This window comes from Rattus norvegicus, chromosome 2 (genome assembly GCF_036323735.1).
Source record: "Rattus norvegicus strain BN/NHsdMcwi chromosome 2, GRCr8, whole genome shotgun sequence".
Lineage (NCBI taxonomy): Eukaryota > Metazoa > Chordata > Mammalia > Rodentia > Muridae > Rattus > Rattus norvegicus.
Genome location: NC_086020.1, coordinates 33,752,304 through 33,778,637, shown reverse-complemented (window position 1 = coordinate 33,778,637; position 26,334 = coordinate 33,752,304). Strand labels below are relative to the sequence as shown.

The following is a 26,334-nucleotide window of genomic DNA, read 5'->3' as shown; positions in this document are numbered from 1 at the left end:
CGCACGCACACACACACACGCAGGTGCAGGCAATGCCCTCTCTTCCTTACCCTTGCAAGTCTAAGATGCTTGCGTCACAGCTCCTTGAGCTCTCAGCCTCAGCATTATGCATTCTGCACCATGGAAGATGACTTCATGGTGCATGGCTGTCACCTGCACACACACAGTCCCGCCACGTACGTATTTTTCCCAATGGATTATAATTTTGCTAAGAGTGATCGTCAATGTTTACGGGATGATGGATATTAAATTTTGACCTTGTGCTATGCCATGCTCACCTCCCCTTGCCTAGAAAAACTGTTAATCTCCCTGGGAAGGAAGGGAGGCAGAGAGGCAGGCAGGGAGACAAGGAGGCAGAGAGGAAGGAAAGAAAGAGTCAGGCAGGCAGGGCCTTATTTTCCCACCTTTAGTTTTATGTGGTTTTGTTGCACTAATTTTCTAGGGCAAAATATATGATACATCTGATGACTTAAGCCATCCAGGATTTATCATTCATAGCTCTGGAGATTTAAAAAAAAAAAAAAGGCTGAGATTCAGGAATTATCTCTGTTCCCCCCGAAGGCTCTCCTCACCCACTCCTAGTCTCCCCTGTTTCCCAGAAGTCCCTAGAGTAACGTGTGTGTGTGTTCACACACATCTCTCTCTGTATGTCTTCACCTCTCTCTCTCTCTCTCTCTCTCTCTCTCTCTCTCTCTCTCTCTCTCTCTCTCCTATCTCTGAGCTTCTTCTCTTGCTATTATGGTTTATGCCAACTTGAGACAATGTCTAACTCAAGTTTTGTCCGACCTCATCCTAATCTGTGTCTCAGTCACATCTGTAAAGCCCTATTTGCAATGTCACGTCCCCCGCTTCTAAGTTAGAACTCCAACATATCTTTGAGGGAGGGGGACGCAGTTTAACCCACAGCCTGTTTCCTCCACAGTTCTGCCCAGCCGTCTGAGTCTCCTCTGGTAGTCAAATGTCTTTCTTCCAGGCTCTGTATTCTATGTCAGCTCATTCTCACCAGACTTTTTCCTTTGTAGACTAACAGCCTTTCGGCTTTCAGTGGAAATCCTTTTCAATGGAAAAACAAGACTCACTTGTAGAAATTATTTAATCCCAACCTGGGGTTCCTACCCTGCTCTAGGCCAATTAGTTCCCAGATAAAAGGCACACACCACCTTTATATTTACAATGAGCCTTAATAGCACAAGAGCTGGGCAGATGCCTACCTTCTGAGCTATTAGAATCTCCTTTCCTATAGATAACCCTGAGTTATTACTTAACTGTTTACTATGTTTTATCTGGGCTACTCTTAACTCCAATCAGCCAGCTCTCGGAGCCATGTTTATGGCTCACCTAACCCATGACCACCCTCCTCCTCCTCCTCCTCCTCCTCTCCCTCCTCCTCCTCCCCCTCCTCCTCTTTCTCCCTCCTCCTCCTCCTTCTCCCTCCTTCTCCCTCCCCCTCCTCCTCCTTCTCCCTCCTTCTCCCTCCTCCTCCTCCTCCTTCTCCCTCCTTCTCCCTCCCCCTCCTCCTCCTTCTCCCTCCTCCTCCTCTTCCTCCTCCTCCTCCTCCTCCTCCTCCTCTTCCTCCTCCTCCTCCACCTTATTCTTTTTCTTGTGGTTCTCCCCAGATCCCAAGCCCATGAAACCTAAACCCCATCTATGTCTCCTCTGCCCAGCCATTGGCTGTTGGCATCTTCATTTACCAATCAGAAATAACTTGGGGGCAGGGTAATGAGTTTACAGGCAGACTCCAGGTCCTGCCCCCCCACCCCGCCCCCACACTTAACATTAGACAGCAAAATCGAACCTCAACATTCCTAGTCCCTCAGCTGTTCCATTGGCTCTACACAATCATGTGCCACAGCAATTATCAGAGGTACGAACTCAAAGCCATCCTAAACCACTTGAGAAGTTCAAGTCCAGGGCTGGAGAGATGGCTCAGTGGATAAAAGCACTGACTGCTCTTCCAGAGGTCCTGAGTTCAGTTCCCAGCAACCACAAGGTGGTTCACGACCATCTGTGATGGGATCCGATGCCCTCTTCTGGTGTGTCTGGAGACAGCTACAGTGTACTCATATACATAAAATAAATAAATCTTTAAGAAGAAGAAGTTCAAATCCCAGCCTGGCTAAGGTCCTCTTGGAGTGGGGGTGGGGCACAGGTTTTGGTCTCTACGGAGAAGTACATGATCCTTTTCCCACTCCAGGATAGTTAAAGAAAAGAGCACAAAGGAGTAGAAATATGTCTCCATCTACGTTACAGCGTCTGGTATGTTTATCGGAATTGGGTAATGCCTGAGGATAAATACATGTCACTTTAATATAGTTGCCTGCTTCCAACAAAAGGGGTGGGGGGAGAAGGTATTAAGGGGGGAAGAGATTATCCCAAACACAAGATGCATATGAGTAGGAAGAAATGCCCTCCCTTAGAGACCACATGGTTCCACACAGCATGAACAGAAATTTTGGTTAGTTGGTTGGTTGGTTGGTTGGTTGTTGTTTTGTTTTTAATCTAGCTAACCAAGTAGTAGCCATGTTGTCACTGGACAACGTTCTTCTGAGAGGTCACTGAGAGGTCACAGATGCTGCCTTCAAATTGTCCCCACACTACAGCCTGATGGTCCAACGTCATCTAAGACCACATATGATGAGTTTGAGACAAAGGCTTAAAGACACAAGACTCAAGACAACAAAATGGAAAAGAGAAAAAACAGAGTAAATGAGGGGAGGCAGAGTCAAAAGGAAGCTTGATGGAGAAAGAACAAGAGGAAGAGAATAAAACAGAATACAAGAATGGAGAATGGAGCAGGAATTGAAGAAAACAGGACCATACTAAATGGAAGTGTGGGCCTGCCTAAGCCTACCTCCCCCCCACCCCCCCGCTCTAGATGGAACCTCTGGCCTCAACTTCCTCTGACCTAGCATACCTCTTCAGTCTCTTAGTACTACCACACTCCTCCACGGCAGCTGTGGCGTGGGCTCCGGCCACCCACTTAACACCCACAAGATTGGGGACCACTTGGAAGAGGCACCACCTTGTGTGGATGAGTCCAGTAGCTTGCGGGGAGGGGTGAGAGCGGGGAAGGGGAGCAGAGAGGGCGAGGGCGGGGGCGGGGCGGGGGCGGGGCGGGGCGGGGCGGGGGCGGGGGCGGGGCGGGCGGGGCGGGCGGGGCGGGGCGGGGCGGGGCGGGGGCAGCCTCAGCAGCCTCCTGAGCCCAGAAGGAGGCTCCCCAGTGGGATGGGCAGTTAAGTGCTGAGTGCACACTGCTGCCAAACCATTCGGTCCCAGGGAAGCACTCTACGAAGAGCATTTCCTAAAAACTTAGAGTTTACAGTGACACATCTTGACATCCCATTCCGAGAACCCCACACCTCACCTCTCCTGGGAGTTTCAAGAGTTTAAAAAGCAATGAGATCCCCATTCGAGGTAAAGTTAAGAAAGGGGCCTGTTTTGCAGATCAATGGCCTCAATCAAATACGCCAAAGCAGAAGAGACACGAGGCTCTATGTCTCACTTCTCTTCTGCTCGTCAGTGCCCCAGAGAAAATCTGGGATTCTGTAGCGTGATAAGTGTTCAGAAAGCCAGGCCAGTGGAGATTTTTCTTTAAACCCAATGATATTCAAATCACCTACCCAGGTTTCTGTTTTATTGTTAATGTGAACATCTAGGCCCCTTTCCTAAAAGTGTTTGTTTAATTGGTCTGACAGGAGAATCAGACCTCCAGTTGTTGCTTAACTACTCCCCTAGGAAATCAAATAGAAGACCAAAATGAGCCCTCTTGTGTTTCTCAAGGCGTCAAATGAGCAGGGAGACCCTCAGACATACAGGTCCTACCCTCCCAGTTTTTCAAACCAAGAATTCTTAACAGAAATGTTACCGATGAGGGTTTTATGTTTTAGTCCACCTTCTCCTTCCTCCACAGAGCCTGAAGCTGACAAAGAATTCCCCAAAGCAAGCAAAGATCTACCAGAGGTAAGAAACCACTAGTTTCTTGGTAGTGGCCTTTTAAGATCAGCAGTTGCCTAGCCACGTCTGAGCTTACACCAATAGCCTGGGTCCCTCCTCTAAGCAGAGTATGCTCTACTGCTGTACTCTTACAGGGTGATAGCAGCCATTAATGGAGCCACGTCTTGGGATAGTACAGAAATTAGCCAATGTCTATGTAGTAAACTTTCTCGAGCATTCCTTACAAATTATCCCTCCGTGGAGCATAAGAGCTGTGCCCAATCTTGCTAAGCACCATCACACAGTTTGTTGACAACTTTAAGCAAATTTTCTACCTTACACAGCTGTCAGTTTTCACTCTCTGAAACTCGGCAATAAGAACTCCAATGTATTGAGCAATGTATCAAACAGCATAGTCTCTACCGTGTCGGACTCACATCATGGCCCCCTGTGTTAGACATTACAGTCTCTAGTGTATCTGACCCAAAGAATGACAGAATGTACTAAAGTCTACAGTCTCTAGTGTGCCTGGCCCACAGGAGGGCGCTACAAAACCAGCACAACTTTCCTAAGCTTACAGAGGTGAGGCATCATAACTAATCGGTTTTGGAGCCGAGATCCAATTTCCAGGTCTGTCTGGCTGTAAAAACGAACTTCACAAGGCTCTCCTGCCCACAGAAAATCTGTGAGAGGCTAGTAACGGTAACCAAACAAAGTAAATATTTGTAAAGAGCAGAGACACCCTAAATGCTCACTCCTACCTGAGCCGTGCAAACACTCTCGATTCACAAGTACATCAGAGGCTCCTCTTTCAAGCACTCAGGTCTTCTGAGAACTGAGATTGCTTTCTGGTTTTGTGGAGTGTGTCGTAATGTCATTCCTAAACCGTTGTACAACCAGTTCCTACAGACACTTACTCCTTATGGCTGCTAGGGTAGCAAAGAAAACGAAAAAATGGCATCTTTCTGAGTGTAGCAAGAACACTCTCTAACCAGGCTGTGTGAGTTCTCACTCGGACCAGGATCCTCACAAGAGAACGCATATAGGCAACACTGGGAATATTTAGTCAGCCAGCACAAGCACACTCAGTCCTAGTCTTTGCAAAGCTTCTAGTCTGATAGCTAGAATTAGCGAATTATCTCACAGTCTCATGACTGTGGTAGTGTTAGGAGGCAAAGACTCTTCGCTGGCTTGCAAGAGGCCATCTGACTTCGCCAGGGACAAGAGGAGTCACATCCAATGGAGAAGACCTTCCCTGAGAAATTTTGAATATCCCAGTAAGAAACGACCAGATTCTCAAGATGGCTGGTGACTCTTTCTGGGTTACCTAGCAACGATGGCTAGATATGAGCTATTCTCCAAGGTGTCTTCAACGTAGTCACGATGATGGAAACGAGCTGTCTGGATCCTCCTGTCTTCTCTTCTACGATGTGAAATTCTAGGAGCTTTCACATCACAAGCCTCATGGAGCTCTTTTCCTATCCCGCCATTCAGGTCTTCCCAGCATTCTACACATCCCTATCAGTAGGCTCCCAGAATCCCCCTGTATAGCCAAATGGTTCTTGTTAGCTCTCTTGAAATTAAAAGGCAAAAGTTTCCCACAGCTCTCTACAAACTCAGCGAGTCGATAATAGAACTGCTGATTAGTTAACTACATTTACCAAGAGCTGTCTCACCAAATCCAGAAAGAAAAATAACAATGCCATGACTCTCAGCCCTGACCTCCCTCATCATCATTCAAAAAAAAGGAAAAAACTCGGTGTTAGATCTTAGTAGGGTTGTCAGCTCTCAGAGAGGTAGCTGAGGCTTTAAGATAGACTGCCGGGCTCTTCTCAGCTATAGTAGGCAGCGGCTGCCTCACCACTCTTTCCAGAGTTGGGAAAGGCTATTATCTACCTCCTGGGTTTAGTGAAGCAAATAGAAGTTTGATTTCTTTTCAGATAAAAGAGATGATGCAAATGAGAATTTTATCTTGCATGGAGGAGTGACAAAGTAGGAGAATGAATCCTACTTGATTACAACCCTCCATCATCCTGATTTTATAATTACTGAATGGAATCAATCAGCTTCCAATTGTTACCTTGGTAAAAGATTAAAACATCATTACTTGTCCTACATGTTTCACACTTTAGCAAATTTTAATAAACTGAATGCATGAGAAATTGTTATATTATCTTTCATGATATTGGGATGCTAATGATATTGCTATAGATTTTAATTCACATTCCCTGGTCAAAAAAGGAGTCAAGATTCCAGCGAGGCATGGCACCTATAATCCACACTAACAAATGAAGGCTGCTAAACATTGAAATAGCCAAAATGGAATCATTAATCAGAAATATCACAAAGTGATTGCCAAGAAAACTAGGGAGAGTTTAATCTTCATAACGAATATCGTCTATGACATATTGGTTCATCTGTAACTTTTGCACATTGGTGATGCCTCTAATAAAACATTTTTAAGTGAGTAAGTAAAAATGTCCTTAGAAGATAAAATTTGGAGGCTATCAAGTACCAGTGGAGGGGCTCACAGGCTGAAGGGGTAAATGTGCCCTGAAGAGCGGAATGTATATGTTCTTCCTTCAGACCATTTGGGGGCTGAAAGTCTGAGTCAGTGAAGAATGCTTGCTAGTGTGTCTGAGGCCCTGGGCTCAAGCCCCAGTCCTTTCCAAGGGGGTTGGGGGCGGGACATGCAGACTGATCAGCTAATGTGGTAGAACATAAGAATTAATTAAGAGTGGAGGTTTCACAATTAGATATCGTGTCTCTGTGTAACCTGATGACTCCTTTTTGCCTCAGTCTTCTGGAAAACGGAAGTATAATAAACACAGCCACTTCTGAGCGCTGTTATCAAGATGAGACCCGACCATGCTTCGGAATAGCTGAGTCAAACTTTATTTCCGTGGTTTTAATGACGCTGAAGTCCGTATGCGTGGAGATGGCTTTCGTTCACCCCAAGTTCTTTGTCTCTCTGCCTAGTATTCTTTCCTCTGGCTAGTACGTTGGGCTTTGCTTTGTTGCTTTGTTTTATGTCACAGGAATTGAGTCCCAGTCCTGAGTACGCTAGGCATGCACTCTACGCTGAGCTACATACCCAGCCCTCTGCCTAGTAAATGGGACCGCACTTCCCGGGGGTCTAATGGAGCCTGGGAAGTCTTGTCTCTGGAGTTCAAATGTGGAGAATCTAAAGAGCACGGGTGAAGAGCACACAAGAGCAGGCTGTTAAATGCTCCGTCATGTGATCCTTTTCCCCTATATCCTGTCCCGAACAGGTCTATTAAAAAAATCATGATAAATGTCCTCTGTGAGACTCGGTTTCTTGTAAAAGACGGGAAAGGGAATGGTTTTGTTTCGCGGGTATAGAAGATAAAATATAGATGGCCCTGGGAAAAGACTCGAGACTCAGGGTCCCAGTTTTACAAGAGCAAGGGACGGTTAGGGATGCTGCATGGGGCTGAACTGTTTTCACAGGAGTCCCAGGTGATGCCACTGGAACATACAGTCTTAAATAAACCCTTCAACTGCCTCTTTTCCTCAAGTTCAGATCCACTGGGCTTCCTTTTGATTTGGGTAGAGCCTCAAACACCAGTTCTACAGAGTAGTCTTCTCATTCTAGTTAAATTCATTCTGCTATTTAACGAGCTTTTTAGAGATTGATCCACCTATCATTTTATATTTATGTGCCTACTTGCCTGAGTTTAGGCCCATCATATGCACACGGAAGCCCGCAGAGGACAAAAGGGGGCGCAAGATTCCCTGCGATTGAAGTTACAGGTTGTTGTGAACCACTGTGTTCAAACCAAGTGGACCAAACGAGGTTCCCTGCAAGCTCGGTCAACTGTCAACTGCTGAGCCGCCTCTCCAGCCCCTTAGTCACCTTTTCATTAACTTGTATATTTCTATGAGGAGGGTATTTGAAATTTTAGAACAATATTAAGCTGGTTGGTTTTCTCTCTTTTTGAATTAACTTTCTAAATTACACGTATGTGCATGCGTCTGTGTGTGGATTTGTGCATGCAGTACCTGCAGACGCCAGAAGGGAATGGCAGATCTGCTGGAGCTGGAGTTGCAGGCAGTTCTGAACTGTGGGTGCTGGGAACTGAACCCAGGTCCTCTGCAAGAACGGTACACACTCTTAAGCACTGGGTCATTTCTCCAGCTCCAGTTTGTTTTGTTGCTTGCTTGCTTGCTTGCTTGCTTGCTTGCTTGCTTGCTTGCTTGCTTGCTCGCTTGCTTGCTTGTTTTATTGTTGGTTTGGTTTGGTTTGGTTTGGTTTGGTTTGGTTTGGTTTTTTTCCTCACAGCACTAGGTCAAGGAAGCCTCTGTATCTGACTCAAGAAAAACATCATGAAAGCCTCGTGCTTTGACCATCAGTAGTAACAATAGCAGTCTTGTTCATGGTGCCCACTGTGAGCATGCTAGTCACTTTATTTGTATTAGCATAGTTAACCTTCACAGCAGTTGATGGGACGAGGTCTATGAGTGCTAAAGGAACTGAAATCAAGAGGAAATGACTTAGCTGAACCTGATACCAATGAGGCTGAGACAGAAGAATGAAGAGTTTGAAGTGAGCTTGAAATACTTAGTGAGTTTAGGCCAACCAAGGCTATACAGTGAGTTCCTGTTTCAAAGGAGACAGGAGGAGGGGAGAGGGGAAAGAGAGGAGGGGGAGAGAGGAGGGTGAGGGAGGGAGGGAGGGAGGAAAAGGGAGAGAGGGTTTACCTAAAATCATAAAAGTACTAGTAAAGAGGTTAGGGAGATGGCTCCTAGGGCAAAGTGTTTGCCATAAAGTTTGATGACCTGAGTTCAGTCTCCAAATGCTACAAGTTGTTCTCTGATGTAACCACACACATATGCACATACGATAGATAGATAGATAGATAGATAGATAGATAGATAGATAGATAGATAGACAGACAGACAGAGATCTCTGTCTGTTTGTCAAGACAGGGTTTCTCTGTGTATCCCTGAAATTCTGCTTTATAAACCAGGCTGGCCTCAAACTCAGAGACCCACCTGCCTCTGGCTCCTGAGTGCAGGGATTAAAGACCTGAGCTGCCACTGCCTGGCGACTTTTTCCATTTTTAAATACTAGTGATCTTATAGCTCATTCTTTAAGTATTCATTTTAAAAGTCACAATTTTTAACTCTATATTAAGACAAAAGATATTTTCTTTATATTATATAAAGTAATACTTTACATAATAAAGTTGTATATTTGAATCAACTAATATAGAGAGTCCAAGATTGATTTTTTTAAAGATTTATTTATTTATTTTGTATATGAGTACACTGTAGCTGTCTTCAGACACACCAGAAGGGGACATCAGATCCCATTACGGATGGTTGTGAGCCACCATGTGGTTGCTGGGAATTGAACTCAGGACCTCTGGAAGAGCAGTCGGTGCTCTTAACCACTGAGCCATCTCTCCAGCCCCAAGATTGATTTTTTTTAAAGCATCTTCACATGTGTAGGCTTTAATGCTGCTAAAGCCATCGAAATAAAGTTCACTCTGTTATATGTTATTATATGTAATATTAAATTGGATATACTCTTGTAAAAGTGTGTCTATTCACAAAGGCTATGAAAGCAAGTTGAGAGTGGTCACAAATACATAGAAAGCTTCAACTGAGGACAGATTCTGTTTTTCAAAGACAGCCACAAGCCTTCAATTTGAGTTTTACTCTGCTCACAACAAATACGCCCTCTTGAATCTGGGGTGAATTCTGACTTCCCCAAGGGAAGTACTGTACATTGTGTACTTCCAAGAGTGGTTGACCCAAAGTTCATAGCTTCTGTCTGCTTTCCTCAGGATGCTGGTTTTGGACCCAACTACTATGCTATGGATAAAGCCAAGTATCAAGGGTCCAGGCCGGAACAAGGTATTCCACCTCATGTCCCCCACTGAGGTTCGGCCAATAGTGAGACACAAACCCAGAGATGTAGAAGTGAAAGAGCTTTGGGATGTTTCTCGTGCCCAGTCCTCAGACTAACTACCAATATTCAAGTCGTCCCAGTGGGGGTTCCAGATACCACAGAGCGGAGATAAGATACACGCATTATGTTAATTGTACCCTCTCCAGACTGCTGACTGGCATATTCATGGATGTGATGAAATGATTATTAATTCATAGTAAGAATGATTTTATTCAGCAATAGCACCTGGAGAGGATTCAACAAACATCACTGGTATTTGCTGATCAAGCACCAGAGCATAGAAACACAAGATCGCAGGTAGCCCAGAGAATCAAATTGACTTTTCTCATGTGAATACTTCAGCTTCCCTGTATCTTAGAAGCACCAAAGGAATGGACTAGGAATCAGAGACTTTTATTGCCATGTCAGTTAAGCAAAGGGATTTGTTTGGCATGGTCATGTCTCTTGGCCTCCATTTCCTCACAGGCAAAATGAAGTCCATGGCTACCTTCCTGAATTCTTTTTTTAAGATCTTTATTATATGTATCTATCATCAGACACACCAGAAAAGGGCATCCGATCCCATTGCAGATGGTTGTGAGCCACCATGTGGTTGCTGGGACCTCTGGAAGAGCAGTCAGTGCTCTTAACCCCTGAGCCATCTCTCCAGCCCCTGAATTCTTATAAAAACCAGCTCCATAAGAAAAAAGTAGTTGCTAGACAGTGGTGGCTCGTTCCTTTAATCCCGGCATTCGGAAGGCAGAGGCAGGTGAATCTCTGAGTTCAAGGCCAACCAGGCTACACAGAAGGAAACCCTGCCAAAGAGAGAGAGGGGGTGGGGTCGCTGGTCAACATCTAAAGCATATTGTCTGCCTCGTTTTTATTTCCCAATGATAGCGGTTTGCCAGGACTATGCAATATTGAGGGCTTATATACAAACTTATACCGTCCCATAGGTCTAGGGACTAGAAGTACAGAATCAAAGGCTGACAGACTCAGTACACGCTGCCCTCTGTACAGAAGAAGCTGCCCTGTGCCTTTCTCTTCCAGGGGCTTGCCAGCCATCTTTGGCACTCCTAGGCTAGTAGACCCATCACCCCCCCCTAACTCTGCCTTAATAGTTTCATGGTGTTCTCTCTGGTGTGTATCTGTAGCCAAGTCTCCCTTTGTTGTGAGGACAATCAGTCATATTGGACTGAAGCTCACTGTAATGGCCTCATTTTAACCTGATTAGGTTTATAAAGACCCCATCTCCAAATAAGGTCAGAATCTGAAGCCCTGAGGATTAGAACTTCCTCCCCCAAAAACATGCAGGGAAGATGCACTTTGCCCTATAATGTCGATGACGGCAATGATCTGCAACGTGTACTGGGGTCATTTAAGGAGAGCACAGCATAAATTCAGCGGACAGCAACAACTTCCTTGATATGGACAAAAATGTGCAAAACCCCTCTTTTGAAATCCCAGACTGAGTGGCTCTGGCTGGATCCCTTTGTGAACCTTGTGTTCAGCCCAGGTTCATAAATCCTGGAAGGAAATCCAAGCCAATTCTGCAGTTTCTAACAAGCTCCAGAGGCTGAATGGATCAGACAGAATTTCACTTGGAATTTAGGTTTATTGAGTCTAATTTGAAACTTAATGCAAATTCATGAAACACAAACTCCTTAAAAATTGAATAGAACCCAGGGCAGTGTGCCCCTGAGCCACCGGGAGCACACACAATGAGTGCTGGAGTTTTCCCATCTTGGAAACAGGAGGACAGGACAGGACGGGACAGGCAGGCAAGGCCTCACTATCTTCCCCTGAGAAGTGTAGCGCATTGGCATCTCATGAATTATTTCAAACAGAAAAGTACATAGAGTAATGGTGAGCAAAGTCTAAAGCAGTATGAATCTCCTTGTGTAAACATGTGTCAAAACTTGCAAAATTTTGAGATGGGTAAGACAAAAGGCTTGCAAACAAGGTTTTTATTGAAATGTCAGAAACCATGATGGTTAATCTTCACTATCAACTTGACTGGATTAGAATCGCCATGGAAACAAACTTTTGAATGTGTCTGTGATGTGTTTCAGGAAGGTTCAACTGATGGGGAATACCCACCCTGAATATATGGGTAGTACCAGCCCATGTGCTGGGGTCAGGATAGGAGAGTCTTTTGGATGAATAAAAAGAAAAATAAGAGGTAAACAGCATCTCTCTCTCTCTTTCTCTCTCTCTCTCTCTCTCTCTCTCTCTCTCTCTCTCTCTCTCTCTCTCCTCTCTCCCCCCTCCTCACTCTTTCACACACACACACCCATTCCTGACTATCATGAAAACAGTATGACTACCCACCTCATTCTCCTACTGCCATGCCTTCTCCACCATGATGGTCTGCATCCCCTAGAACCTTACGTTAAAATAAACAAGGTAGTTGGTCCTAACAATTAGAAAAATAACTAGTAAAGAGCATGTCGATGTAACTGGTTAGCAGAAGTAAATGCAATCTTTAATCTACATGAGGCGCTGTGGTATGCATAAATTAAACTTTGCCTAGGGCTCTTAGTAGTCATCTCATCTTTAATTTGACTGTTGTGAAGAATTAAAAATCTTTTGACTAGTAAATATCAGTGTCATCCAGACGGGCCACAAAAGTAATGGTTATACTGCCAAGAAACAACACTGTGAAGTCGGTAGCTGGGGTCTAGAAGTTCAATGTGTTTAAAACATTTAAGAAAGGCTGGATACCAGCCCGGTTATTAGGAGTGATCATGTGTCGCAGAGGTAAAGATGAAGGCCTGTGAGATGTCTGAGCACGCGAAGGCACTTGCTACCAAAGCTGATGACCGACGTTCAGTGCCTTTAAACTCCTGGGACCCAGATGGTAAAAGGAGAAAACCAACTTGCACAAGTTGTCTTCTAACTACCACATGCAAGGCGTGTCATACAGAGAGAGAGAGAGAGAGAGAGAGAGAGAGAGAGAGAGAGAGAGAAGTTGTCTTCTAACTACCACGTGCAAGGTGTGTCGTGTACACAGAGAGAGAGAGAGAGAGAGAGAGAGAAAGAGAGACAGACAGACAGACAGACAGAATTTCTTTAAAGTATTTTAAGAGAGAACAGAGGCTTAAGTAAATAGGCCACAGTCGGCTGGTTTGCACTTTCATTTTATGAATACAATCCCCAGGGCTGTGAGGTGGCTCAGAGCTTAAGAGCACTGGTTGCAGCAGCACAAAGAATGGAGTTGGGATTGTAACACCCACATGACAAGCCACGCCAGGTCCCCTACAGTCCTCTAACTCTAGCACTGAGATGGACACAGACAGGAGGATGGCTAGGAATTTACGGCAACCTGGCTGAGAAAAGCAACCTGCGGGGTGAGTTGAAAGTCTTTGCCTCAAAGGAACAAGGGGCAGAGTGATGCCCTCCTCTGACTACTGCACATGTCCCTGCACACACATATGCACATATACCTCACACACATACAAATATACCAAAAAAGAAAAAAGAAAACAGAAGTAACACACCCCCTCTTTACATTTATTCCTGTGGGAAAATTAACTTGTTCTACATTTATTCGAATTAGAATTAGAGGCCACTGCCCTGTGGCTTAACAACTTTATTGAAATGTGATTTCCATGCCATCTGATTCCCTGCTTCTAAGAGTACAATTCGACGGTTTTTGGTAAACATATGGAAATGTGTGACCATCTCTACGTAATCTAATTTTGGAGCATTTTATCACCTCAGAAACACCTTCCGTGCTCATTTACAATAAGGACCACCTCCTCTCCTAGCCTGAGCAACCTCGAGTCTTCTCTGTCTTTGCCTTTTCTTTGTCTCCTTAGAGCTGCTTTTTCTAGCCATTTCAGACCAGCGAAGCTAGAGGCACACTCATCCCGGCTACTAAGGGTGTCATGCATGTTACAACACATATTTGTGTTTTCTTCCTTTTTCTTCCTGAATTTCCTTCCATCGTATGCACCCTATAGCTGTTACTAGGCTGCAGGTCCAAACACGTATCCAGTCCTTCTACATCTGACAGGTCTGACTGTAAATACATGTTATACATTATACCCAAGTATGGCCACCAGAATCCATCCCTTCCCGTGCACACCGCTATCCCTCTCTCCTAACATCCAGACCGGCCCCGTCATCCATCTTGCCCCATGGGATAAAGTGACAGCAATGCGCTAAGATCTCCAAGATGCTTAAGGAAATTGGCAGCTTTTTCTTCCACCTTTGGAAAGCTGCTGTATGTACAAAAGCCTTATCTGGCCTACTGGACAATGTGACGTCCCCAGCAGAAAGGCCTGGACAATGAAAGGCCGTCTTGGACGTTCCAACCCCATCTCCTGGCTGAGAGTCCACTCAGAGCAAGGTAATAGATAGTTATTGGTTTTCAGCCACTGCAGTTGGACTGATTTGTTATGGATCAAAAATGTGACTAAATAGTATCATCATTTAACCTTTAGATTTTTGCTGAACTTGGGCGCGCTCTCTCTCTCTCTCTCTCTCTCTCTCTCTCTCTCTCTCTCTCTCTCTCTCTCTCCCCCTCTCTCTTTCCTTTTGTTTTTGTATTTGTATACTATTCAATGACTGTTCTTTCTGTATTTTGTCTTTTAAATGTTCTAGAGAGCTTTGTAAAAATGGGTGTTCTGTCTTCCCCTCCACTCTCTCACCACGGTGCATAAGGAATGAGTACCCAGAAGTTCCCCTAAAAGTCAGTGGACACATTAACTAAAGGAGAATCAGCATGATAAATTCTCTCTAAAGACACAAACAATGGCTGGGCCATGGTGGCCCGAGTCTTTAATCTCAGCAATCGGAAGGCAGAGGCAGGCAGATCCCCATGAATTCGAAGCCAGCCTGGTCTACAGAGTTCTAGGACAGCCAGGGATACACAGAGAAACCCTGTCTTAAAAACAAAGATCTAAATATTGTCGAAACATATCCTCACTCTCAAAAAAAAAAATGAATTGTGTTACAGAAAAAAGAAACAAAGGATAAAAAAAAGCACAATAACAAATTAATTTAACAACATATTGATGGAAACAAACCACCTCGCAGACTGCACAACTCTAGGAGGTCATCACATGGTGCTTCCAAGAGCTCTTTAATGGATGGCACTCAATAGCAAAGACAATGAGCTATGACTGAATCCTTCAACAGTTAGGATTTCATCATTTATCTTTGCCACACCACTCCCCAGTACAACACAGGTGCCAAAGACGCCTAATTGTGTTACTGTTGTCGAGAATATTACACAGGCGTCAGTGGTCAAAGAGGTCTTCGTCAAAGAGAGTAGTCTAGAATTGCACCTTGGGGAAAGGGAGGCAGGGAAGGAGGCAGAACAAGGAGGCTAGACCGGCTTCTCAACATCTCCTTTCAATTAAATCCTGGGCTAGGCGTGGTGGCTCACACCTTTATCCCAGTACTCAAGAGGCAGAGGCCCGAGGATCTCTGCGAGTTTGAAGCCAGCCCTACATAGCAAGGCCCAGGACTGTCAGAATGACATAGAGAGAGCCCATCTCACACAAGACTCAGGATTATTACAATTTAGGAGTCTTGAAAAATGTCCCACTCAATTCCCATCATCTCTGCTCATCTTGCATAAGATATAGAAGGTAAATTAGCAACACCCCCACTTTAGGCTCTATCTTCTACCTTGAGGCGCTTTGCTACCTAGAAACACAGATGCAGGGAATCTAAGGATTCCGTATTTACATTGGCAGAACAGAGAATGCAGTGGTCTGACGCCACACCCGCAGGGCAAAGGAGCTCATCTTGAGAGAATATCACAGACCTAGAAGGCAAGCAGAGAATCGACAGCTGGGATCTGCAGAAAGGGGGAGAGATGTTGAAAGCAGCCAGGATGGCTAGGAGTCTTTAGAGAGGTTTGTAAAGGTGCTACTACGGGACAGAGTCTCCACCTGCTCCCTCCTCCAAGGGCATCCATCCTGACAGGCACATACTGCTCTCTGAAAAGAAGGGGATGGGATTTTGCTTGTTTGTGCTTCGGTTTGTTTTTTTTCCCCCAGCCTTGGGTTTCTTTGGGATGTGAAACAATGCTCACATCAGCCTCTCTTCATCCAGGATAAAAGACACTGAGGCTGGCTAACTAGAGCAAGGAAAGGAACGCTTCCCAGTGAGTTTTGCAGAATGCTGCTATCCAGTTGGGAAATACATAGAAGAAATTAACATTACAGTCAGGGTTCTAGGGTAAAAAAAAAAAAAGTCAGCAAAAAAAGCCAATATGACTCTAATCCAACACCCTCCGAATTTAATTTAGCATAGAGCTTTTCATGTAAGACACTTTGAGAACCCTGGTACAGAGGATAAGACAGTAAGGCCCAAAGTTATTACCTGATGATTTGGGGAGAAACAGAGTACTGGGTATCGTTGGCAGAAAATGTCATAGCATTTATACCCTGCCTGTGACAAAACTGTCCCCACTGCAGACTCAGTTCACCGTTTCCTGTTTCGCCTTAACTTCAATCAGAAAAGAAAACTCTTATAGTGAAAAAGCTTGCAAGAGGTATAGGGGAAACTGAGGAGGCAGGAGAAATGAGGTGCCTGACCCCAGAGCTGGAGTATCCTGGTCTTGCAGGAAAAACAGCAATGAGCTAAACACACACAGGGGTCCCACTTCTCAGAGAGATGAGAAGCTTTGCACAGCCGGAGCCTGAAACTGCTGTGTTCGGAGAGAAGCCTTCCATGAAATCAACGAGGAAAGACAATGCAAACCCAGTTATCCCTGGAAGCGAGAAGAGACCTGAGACAAGACCAAGGCAGATGGAAGTCCTGACCCAGCCAGAGACGCACATTAGATCAGGGTCACCCCTGGTTCCTCTGTCATAAGGCACAGGAAGAGCTAGACTGACATCAGTGCCTGCTGTACGTCATCATTATGGTTTGATGTGCATTCGCTCTTTGGACAATTATATAAATGAACCTGTATATTCTCCCAAGAGCAAAGAGCCTGTCTTGATTTCCTGAAGTCCTGAGTTAAATAAACCCACAGTCAAAATGTGAACGGACCAATTAACTAGAAAAGCAACTGGAGATGTAGTGACGGAATTGTTGTTGAATGGCGCCTGGCCTGCGAGGCTTTTGTTCAGTGAGTTCATACCGAGACCATTAGGCACATTTTGTGCTTTCATTTTACCTCCCAAGGAATCAGAAGACCCACCGTGTAATCTTAAGACTTCCACCTGAGATTCACGGTCATAGCCCAAAGCGATGTCGATGAGGATTGTTTTGGCCTGGGTGCGTGTCACCTGTTGGAAAATGAGAATTTGCATTCTAACGGAGGATGATCAGCAGGCAGGGGAGCAACACAAGGGGGAAGTGACATCAGGAAATCTATCAGAGTAGCCTGGCAAACCGAGTGCAAGCAGATGTGCTATGTAGGCAGACCGGACTCTCTTAGGATCCCGCTAAAAACCAAACATCTCGAACTGAGAAAGGGACCCCCATTGGGGGAATTAGAGGAAGGACTGAAAGAGTTGAAGGAGCTTGCAACCCCATAACATCAACAATGCCAACCAACCAAAGCTTCCAGGGACTAAACCACCATCCAGAGAGTACATACACATGGACTGACCCAGGGCTCCAACTGCATATGTAGCAGAGAATAGCCTTGTTGGGTACCAATGGAAGGAGAAGCCCTTGGTCCTGCCAAGGTTGGACCCCCAGTGCAGGGAATGTCGAGGGGGGCGAGTAAGGGGGAGGTGGATGGGGGGACATCTGTATGGGGGAGGGGGAGGGGGAGGGGGTTTATGGACAGGAAACCGGGAAAGGGAATGACATTTGAAGTGTAAATAAAGAAATATATCCAATAAAAAAAATTGAAGGTCTCAGTTTGGAATTGGGCCAGAGGAGGATCCAGCAGCAAGTGTGTCCCAGCAGCCCAGGTAAATGGAGATTTGGCATCACGACCATCTGTGTGTGATAGCCATAAGACCATAAGACAAAGGAAGATGGGCAGAGGCATCCATCAGATCTCTCTCTCTCTCTCTCTCTCTCTCTCTCTCTCTCTCTCTCCCTTCCTCCCTCCCTCCCCCCCACACACACACCCCAACTATATGCCAATTGAAAGATGGAGAGATGGAGAGGTGGTTCAGCAGTTAAAAAAAACTAGCTAGCTTACAGAAGGCCCAGATTTGGTTCACAGCTGCTACTCAGTGGTTTATAACTGACAATCTATAACTCTAGTTCCAGAGGCTCCAAAGCCACCTCTGGGCTCTTCGGACTCCCACATACCCATGGTGCCCATGACCTAGGCTCACTCACAGACATACACATAAATAAAAATAAATAAATCTGTAATAGACACAGCCAGAATACAGCAAATACAGAGGCGAATGCCAGCAGCAAACCACTGAACTGAGAATAGGACCCCCGTTGAAGGAATCAGAGAAAGAACTGGAAGAGCTTGAAGGGGCTCGAGACCCCATATGTACAACAATGCCAAGCAACCAGAGCTTCCAGGGACTAAGCCACTACCTAAAGACTATACATGGACTGACCCTGGACTCTGACCCCATAGGTAGCAATGAATATCCTAGTAAGAGCACCAGTGGAAGGGGAAGCCCTGGGTCCTGCTAAGACTGAACCCCCAGTGAACGTGATTGTTGTGGGGAGGGTGGCAATGGGGGGAGGATGGGGAGGGGAACACCCATAAGGAAGGGGAGGGGGGAAGGGGATGTTTGCCCGGAAACCAAAGAATTATTATTAAGTATTAAATAAATAAAAAAAAAATAACTGAAAAAAAAGAGAAACCTATTACAAAACAAACAAACAAAAAAAATCTGTAAGGCCCATGGGTGGCCTTTGGCTTCTAGCCTTGATTTAAATCTTCCTAATGGTGTCATCTTGCTAACTTCTGGTTGGTCATCTCTTGTTGACACCTGCCGTACTCTCCCAACTCAGCTATAAAAAGTACCCTTTTCCCCGCAGAGAACAGCCCTGCCCGCCTTTCTGCAGTCAGCTCGGGAGTCATTCATTCTCCGTGGCCTGACTAACCCAAGTCAACCACCTCACAGGGAAGCCGAACTGGACCCTGTCAAGAACAACTGGGTCCTACAGATCCTAGTGGGACGCCTCTTTCAAGGCTTCCCCAAAAGCGCCAGTTCTCGAGTCTCAATTCCGGGAGTCAAAACACAGGAACCGAGACAAAGATGTACATATGCTGTATTCCATAAAGTCGCCCTGTGAGTGTTCTCCATTTTTCTTTCCCGGAAGTATGAAGTGTGCTCTCGTTCGCAAAAATGAGGAGGGGGGGGGCTGGGGATTTAGCTCAGCGGCAGAGCGCTTGCCTAGGAAGCGCAAGGCCCTGGGTTCGGTCCCCAGCTCCGGGAAAAAGAACCAAAAAGAAAAAAAAATGAGGACAGGATTTGCCACTTCCAAGAGGAATGTTTCAGAAAGAACAGAGCACACACAGATTTAAAATATTATCTAGTCTTTTCAGTTCCTGCCACAGTGCCTTGCATACTAATGCTTTTAAAGCAGAAAGTATATATCACCAAAAGAACATTTTCATTACCTAATACTCCTGCTCTGAACCCATCTGCTTTACAGAATACTTCATATCTGAGAATTCTTTTAAACCAGATCAGCAAAGTCCTGTTTCGACAGTTTGTTCCCTAAGCCACAAAAATAGCTTCTGCAAGTAAATCTCGTGTTAAAAAACAGTATTCGGGGAAAACATTGTTTTACCTGTGATACTTGGAAACGTGCTTAGAAATGAAATTGCCTTGTGGGTTTGTGGCTGATATTTCGTGAATTTTTATCACTATTAATTAACGTCTGAGTTCTTTCTGCCTTCTTATCTCAGGACTTGTTGCTCAGAAGAAAGCCCAGCCAGGCAGCGCAATGAAAGCCCTTTGCTCTTCGTTCAAACAGCAGGTTTGCTTTTCAATAAGCAACAACCCATCGCTCCTATAGCGCTCTCCTCCTTCTGCCTTCCCCCTCCTCCTCACGACTTCATAATCCAGCTTTGAAATTTGACTCCTCGATATAATCTAACTGTAGTATTTATCCCTCCCAGCCATTACCTGTGCCTCTGCAGAAATGCACACACTGTGTCTCTGCACACTGGGAGGCAGGGAGCAAGCCTTGGCTGGTGACACATGCCTACAATCCCAGCTACTTGGGCAGCTAAGTCAGAACAGTGGCAACTTCAAGACCTGCCTGGACCGTGGAGTGAGTTCAACGCCAGCCTGGGCAATGTAATGAGACTCTGTCTCACAATAAAAGCAAAGAGAGGGTTGGACTCTATCTCAGTAGTAGAGCCCTAGGTTCCACCTGGTACTGCACGGAAGGGAGGGGATGGGAAGGAGGGAAGTCGGAGGTCCATGTTTGATTGGATGTGGAAAGCTAGTCATGGCTGACACAAGCCCCTAACCCCAGCCAGCAGTAGAAGGCTGAGACAGGACCATGAGTTCAAGATCAATCTGGGCTTTGTATCAAAGACAGACAGACAGACAGACAGACAGACACACAGACAGATAGATGATAGATAGATAGATAGATAGATAGATAGATAGATGATAGATAGATAGATAGATAGATAGATAGAAGATATATAGATAGAAGATATATAGATAAACACACAGACAGATAGATAGATAGATAGATAGATAGATAGATAGATAGATAGATAGATAGGCTGGTACACACCTGTAATCCCAACACTTGAGCAAGTGTTCACAGAAGGATCAGGAATTCAAAGTCATCCTTGGCTACATACAGAAGCCAGCCTAGCCTACATGAGAGGGAGAGGGAGAGGGAGAGGGAGAGGGAGAGGGAGAGGGAGAGGGAGAGGGAGAGGGAGAGGGGGAAGGGGAGAGGGAGAGGGAGAGGGAGAGGGGGAGGGGGAGAGGGAGAGGGAGAGGGAGAGAGAATGAGAACACAAAGCCATTTTCAAGATAATGACAGTCTTTTCTTAGTATCCAGAGAAAAGCTAGCGCACCCTTTCCAGGTCACCCTGAGGCACGTGGCAATATAGAGAGTGGGTTTTACTGATAAAAAGCATCTTTATTTGCTGGCATTTAAATGTGCCCTTTAAAGACGGAAATCAATTACAGCGTGCCTAATTATACTCTGCTGGTCTGCGAGTGTACCAGGAGCAATCCGGTTATTAGGAGTAAGCTTCGCATCGTTCCCGCTCATCCGAAATGATGGCAAATTACGATATGGTAATTAGATCAAGACCTTACTTTAAAAAAAAAAAAATACATCGCAAACTGGATCTTTTCAAAGCTCTCCTCTTCTTAAATTAAACCTTACTGTCCGTTTTCTATTTCATCTCACCTTGGTGTCCTTGTAGTTCATTCTCTAGCCCGGGTGGATTTTGAGCTACTTAGAAGAGCAGATGCAACAGCAAAGAGATGACATCATCCCTTAGCAAAACTGCTCTATTATTCCAGAGCCGTGTGCACGCTCATTCATCTACCTCTGCTGGTGTTACTCTGCAGGAAGGTTTTCCAGGGCAGATGTGCGCTCCCTTGGCAACACAAACGGTGGGGAGTACACTTCCATTTTCGAATCCCGAGAGGACGGATTTCGTAAATCTGTCTTATAAATGTAGTGTGAATAATGGAGAGACATCAAATGTCCTCAAGCCTGTTCTGACTAAAAAACCTTCAAGGGTCCGAGTTTAAAGCAACACATCCCCCCCCCCCAATTTTATTCACATTATAAAAACGTTTTCCTCATTTAAAAGTATACTCTGACTCGCAATAGTATGCAAATTAAAGCAGTCTCTATGGTAGGCATATATGGATAGGTTAGGAGGTGGCTTTGTGCTATGATCATTTGCTAAGGAGGGAGAGGAAATATTAGTAAAGGAGCATTATACAGGGTTCCATCCAAGTGTGGTAAAACAGCTTCAAAATCAAATGCAGACATCAGGGACACAGGAAAGGACCTTCCGAACAGGAAGGCAAGCTCTCAGAGAATACAAAACAGCAACAGCAACAACAGCAACCCAGGAAACAAGACTGAGGAGAAATCCCAGGAAGAATCAGGCCCACCTTTGGGACACTGCCTCACCTTTGCCCTCTCCTAGTGAGGATAATCATCTGTGTGGTGAAACAAAGCAAACTTAACCAAGCAGGACCAAAGCAACTTGAGGAGGAATGAGTTCATTTGGCTTACGCCATCCATCACTGAAGGAAGTCAGGACAGGAACTCAAGCAGGGCTGGAACCTGGAGGTAGGAGCTGAGGCAGAGGCCATGGAGGGGTGCTGCTTCCTGGCTTGCTCCCCATGCTTTACTCAGCCTGCTTTCTTATAGAACCCAGGACTACCAGCCCAGGATGACCCCACCCACAATGGGCTGGGCCTTCTCTCCTCCATCACTAATTGAGAGTATGCCTGATAGGTTTGTCTACAGCCTGATCTTGTGAAAGCATTTTCTCAACTGAGGCTCCCTCCTCTCTAATGACTCTAGCTGTGTCAAGTTGACACAAAACCAGCCCAGTACATTCTCCTTCCTTCCTTCCTCCCTTCCTTCCTCCCTTCCTTCCTTCCTCCCTTCCTTCCTTCCTTCCTTTCTTTCTTTCTTTCTTTCTTTCTTTCTTCTTTCTTTCTTCCCTGGTTCTTTGGAGCAGCTAAATAATGTTTTAAAATACATCGAGCCGAGGGGATAGCTCAGTTAGACACAAGGATCTAAGTCTAAGTTCAATCCCCCGAACCTCCATTTTAAGAGCCATGTGTGGTAGTGCTGTTAAGATAGAGATAGGCAGATCCCTGGGGCTCCCTCGCCAGCCAGCCTGGTTTGCTTGCTGAGTTCCAGGTGGGAGAGAGACCCTGTCAAAAGGAAGGAAGGAAGGAAGGAAGGAAGGAAGGAAGGAAGGAAGGAAGGGAGGGAGGGGGGGGAGGGGGAGGGAGAGAGAGAAAGAAAGAAAGAAAGAAAGAAAGAAAGAAAGAAAGAAAGAGGGAGGAAAGGAGGGAAAAGTAGACATCTGCAGGACTGTGCACACACAGAATATGTTTTTAATATTTTTCAGAATATAGTTCATGCATATATTTTCAAGGTTTTATTGATTTGGGGGCTGGAGAGATGATTGAGTGGTTAGAGCACTAGCTGCTCTCCCAGAGGACACTGGTTAGATTCCCAGCACCCACATGACAACTCACAACTGTCTGTAACTCCAGTTCCAGGGTCTCCTCAACACCCTCTTCTGTCTTCTGTGAGCACCGAGCATGCACAAGCTGCCCCTCCATATATGCAGGCCAAGCATTCCACACAGAAAATAAAGATAAAAAATGTTTAAAAGAATCTTGAAAAGATGAGTTTACTTTACATATATAAGTGTTTGTCTGCCCATAAAAACGTTTGTCACATGTTTGCTTGATGCCCCACCAGACAGAAAGAGGGTATCATATCCCCTGGAACTGGAATTACAAATGTTTGCAAGCTGCCATGTGGGTACTGGAAACCAAATCTGGGTCCTCTGTGGGAGCAGCCAGTGCTCTTCATCGTTGAGCCTCTCTCCAGTCCTGTCCAAGCAGGGATTTTGTAAAATCTGATGGTAGCTTAGTCATAACGTATTTTTTTTACACAAACATGAGAGCCTGAATTCAATTCCCAACACCCACATAAAAATAAGACAGGCACGGTAGCACGGACTTATGGTCCTAGCACTGAGGAAGTAGAGATGGGTAGATAACCAGGGATCACTGACCAGCTTGCCTTCCTCCTGAGCCCTGGGTCCTAGTGGAAGACTTTGTCTCAAAAAGAACAAGATGTCACTGGGTGTGGTGGTAGCAGTGTATGCAGTTAGGAGGCAGAGCCTGTGGATCTCTGTGATCCTGATGCCAGCCTGGCCTCCACAGTGAGTTCCAAGACAGCCAGGGTTCTATAGTAGCTGTGCTTAGACTTGAATTGCAGGGGTGGGGGGAGGTAGATTCTAGGGGTTTAGGTTACGTAGTGGCAAAAATGTTTTTCTTCATTTTGTTGCAAAAAAAGGAAAGGAAGAAAGGAAGGAAAGAAGGAAGGAAGGAAGGAAGGAAGGAAAGAAGGAAGGAAGGAAGGGAAAGAAAGGAAGGAAGGAAGAAAGGAAAGAGAGAGAGAAAGAAAGAAAGAAAGAAAGGAAGGAAGGAAGGAAGGAAGGAAGAAAGAAAGAAAGAAAGAAAGAAAGAAAGAAAGAAAGAAAGAAAGAAAGAAAGAAAGGCTGTGAGCACTAGGTAAAAGAAAAAACAAGAAAGACAAGAAAAAAAGAAATGAAGGAGGAGAGGCAGTGGGGAGGAGCTGGAGAAACGAATCAGTGAGTGATGTTCTTGCTACGCAAGTTTGAGGATTTGTGTCCAGCTCACGGTAGCACTGTATCCTGTAATCCCTGTGCTCCTTCGTCCTCTTCATAGGAGATGAATACAGGAGAGTCCCCAGAAGCTCGAGACAGGAGCCTGGCGTGTGGAACTAAGAATAAGAGGCATTGTCTCAAACAAGATAGAAGGCAAGAGCCAACACACCTCTACATGCATGCCCTAGCACACATGTGTGTACTTGCACACACAACAAAAAGGGTGGCGTGATATCTGAGGCTGACACACATGTACACACACACACACACACACACACACACACACACACACACACAAAATGAAGGAAAATGTTTTCCCACTACTTACCCCAAACCCTAGAATCTACTGCCCCCCGCCCCCAACAATTCAAGGCTAAGCACAGCTACTACTGTCTTCTCATTGCTTCTGTGCATCCCACAGACCCCTTGGATGTCTGGTAAAGTCTATGTCGCACCCCCCTCATAGAATAATGTTTGAAAATATGCAAACAAGAATACAAAGAATTGCCCTCTTCACCAGCCGAGCAAGATGCCCGAAGGAAAGAAGGACAAGGGGAAGAAGGTGACCCTGGCCCTGCGTCAAGAAACAGGAGGCCACAAAGAGGTCAATCCTTTGTTTAAGAAAAGGCCCAAGAGGGGTTGGGGATTTAGCTCAGTGGTAGAGCACTTGCCTAGGAAGCGCAAGGCCCTGGGTTCGGTCCCCAGCTCCGGAAAGGCCCAAGAACTTTGGCATTGGGCAGGACATCCAGCCCAATCTAACACGCGTCATCAAATGGCCCTGCTACACCAGGCTGCAGCGGCAAAGAGCCATCCTCTATAAGCGGCTCAAGGTACCTCCTGCCATTAACCAGTTCCCCCAGGCCCTGGAAAGGCAAACAGCAACTCAGCTGCTTAAGCTCACCCACAAGTACAGACCAGAGACAAAGCAGAAAAAGCAAACCCAACTAAGAGACCACCTGTCCTCCGAGCAGGGGTCAATACAGTCACCACCTTGGTGGAGAACAAGAAGGCTCAGCTGGTGGTGATTGCCCATGATGTAGACCCCATTCAGCTGGTGGTTTTCCTGCCTGCCCTGTGTCAAAAGATAGGGGTGACCTACTGCATCATCAAGGGAAAGGCCAGGCTGGGGCACCTGGTCCACAGGAAGACATGCACCACTGTTGCCTTCACACAGGTTAACTCGAAAGACAAGGGTGCTCTGGCTAAGCTGGTGGAAGCTATTAGGACCAATTATAATGACAGATATGACGAGGTCCACCGCCACTGGGGAGGCAACGTCCTGGGTCCTAAGTCTGTGGCTCTCATTGCCAAGCTGGAAAAGACAAAGGCTAAAGAACTCGCCACTAAACTGGGTTAAATGTACACTAAGTTTCCTGTACATAAATATAATTACAATTTTTTTTAAAAAAGAATACGAAGAATTACAAGAGAAATCAGTTATGGTTGGAGATAGTTCAACCCACTGAGTCATTCGGGACTTGACCCCCAGGATGCAGGGCTGAAGGTTGGGCTCTTAGGGTTTCCAGCCTGGCAAGCAGATGGATGCCCACACCTGTCCTTTTCTCACACGCGGCAGTCACGTGTGCGATGCCTTCTGCTGTGGCTGCTGTCAAGGCCCACATCTAGCTCGTGAATTCTGCTCTCGGCTGCTGTGAGTTTTACTAAGCGTTGAGTCATGGTTCGTTGCCGCTGTATTCCTCAGAGATCCCATACTCGGCCCTGCCCCCACTCTCCTCCTAGTAGGCTCCTCTCCTACAGCCTCTATTTTTACTTCCAGAGATCCCAACCTAAGACACTTACTCACTGTCCCTTATCTTGAGTTTTCTGTTTGTTGACTTCCTGGGAAGAACTCCATGTCTGTATATACGACTCCAAATGCATTCGTTTGACAGCCCTGTGCTGTTCTGCTCATGCTTTGACCATAACTAATGGAGCACATTTCCAGCACAGACATTTCCAATAGTCCCTCTCTGGAAACTCCAAAATCTCATTTTTTACACATTTAAATGCAATTACTGCCTTACCACATTTTAACTATCTAGTTAGTCGCTGGTGAGCCTTTCATCAATCTCGCAAGCTACAAAACTTTAGGGCCTTGCTATCTTTTGGAACACAGCTCTGTTCTCAGAGCAATTCATCTTCGTAGGTGACAGCTGGTCCTCAGCCTCTTAATCTCTGACTTTACAAGCCCCAGTATCTG

General features: G+C 45.6%; 1 pseudogene; it reads left to right on the top strand.

Moving 5' to 3' along the window:
- Positions 1-24,663: 24,663 nt before the first annotated feature.
- Rpl7a-ps13 (ribosomal protein L7a, pseudogene 13) lies at positions 24,664-25,491 on the top strand (annotated as a pseudogene).
- Positions 25,492-26,334: the final 843 nt, after the last annotated feature.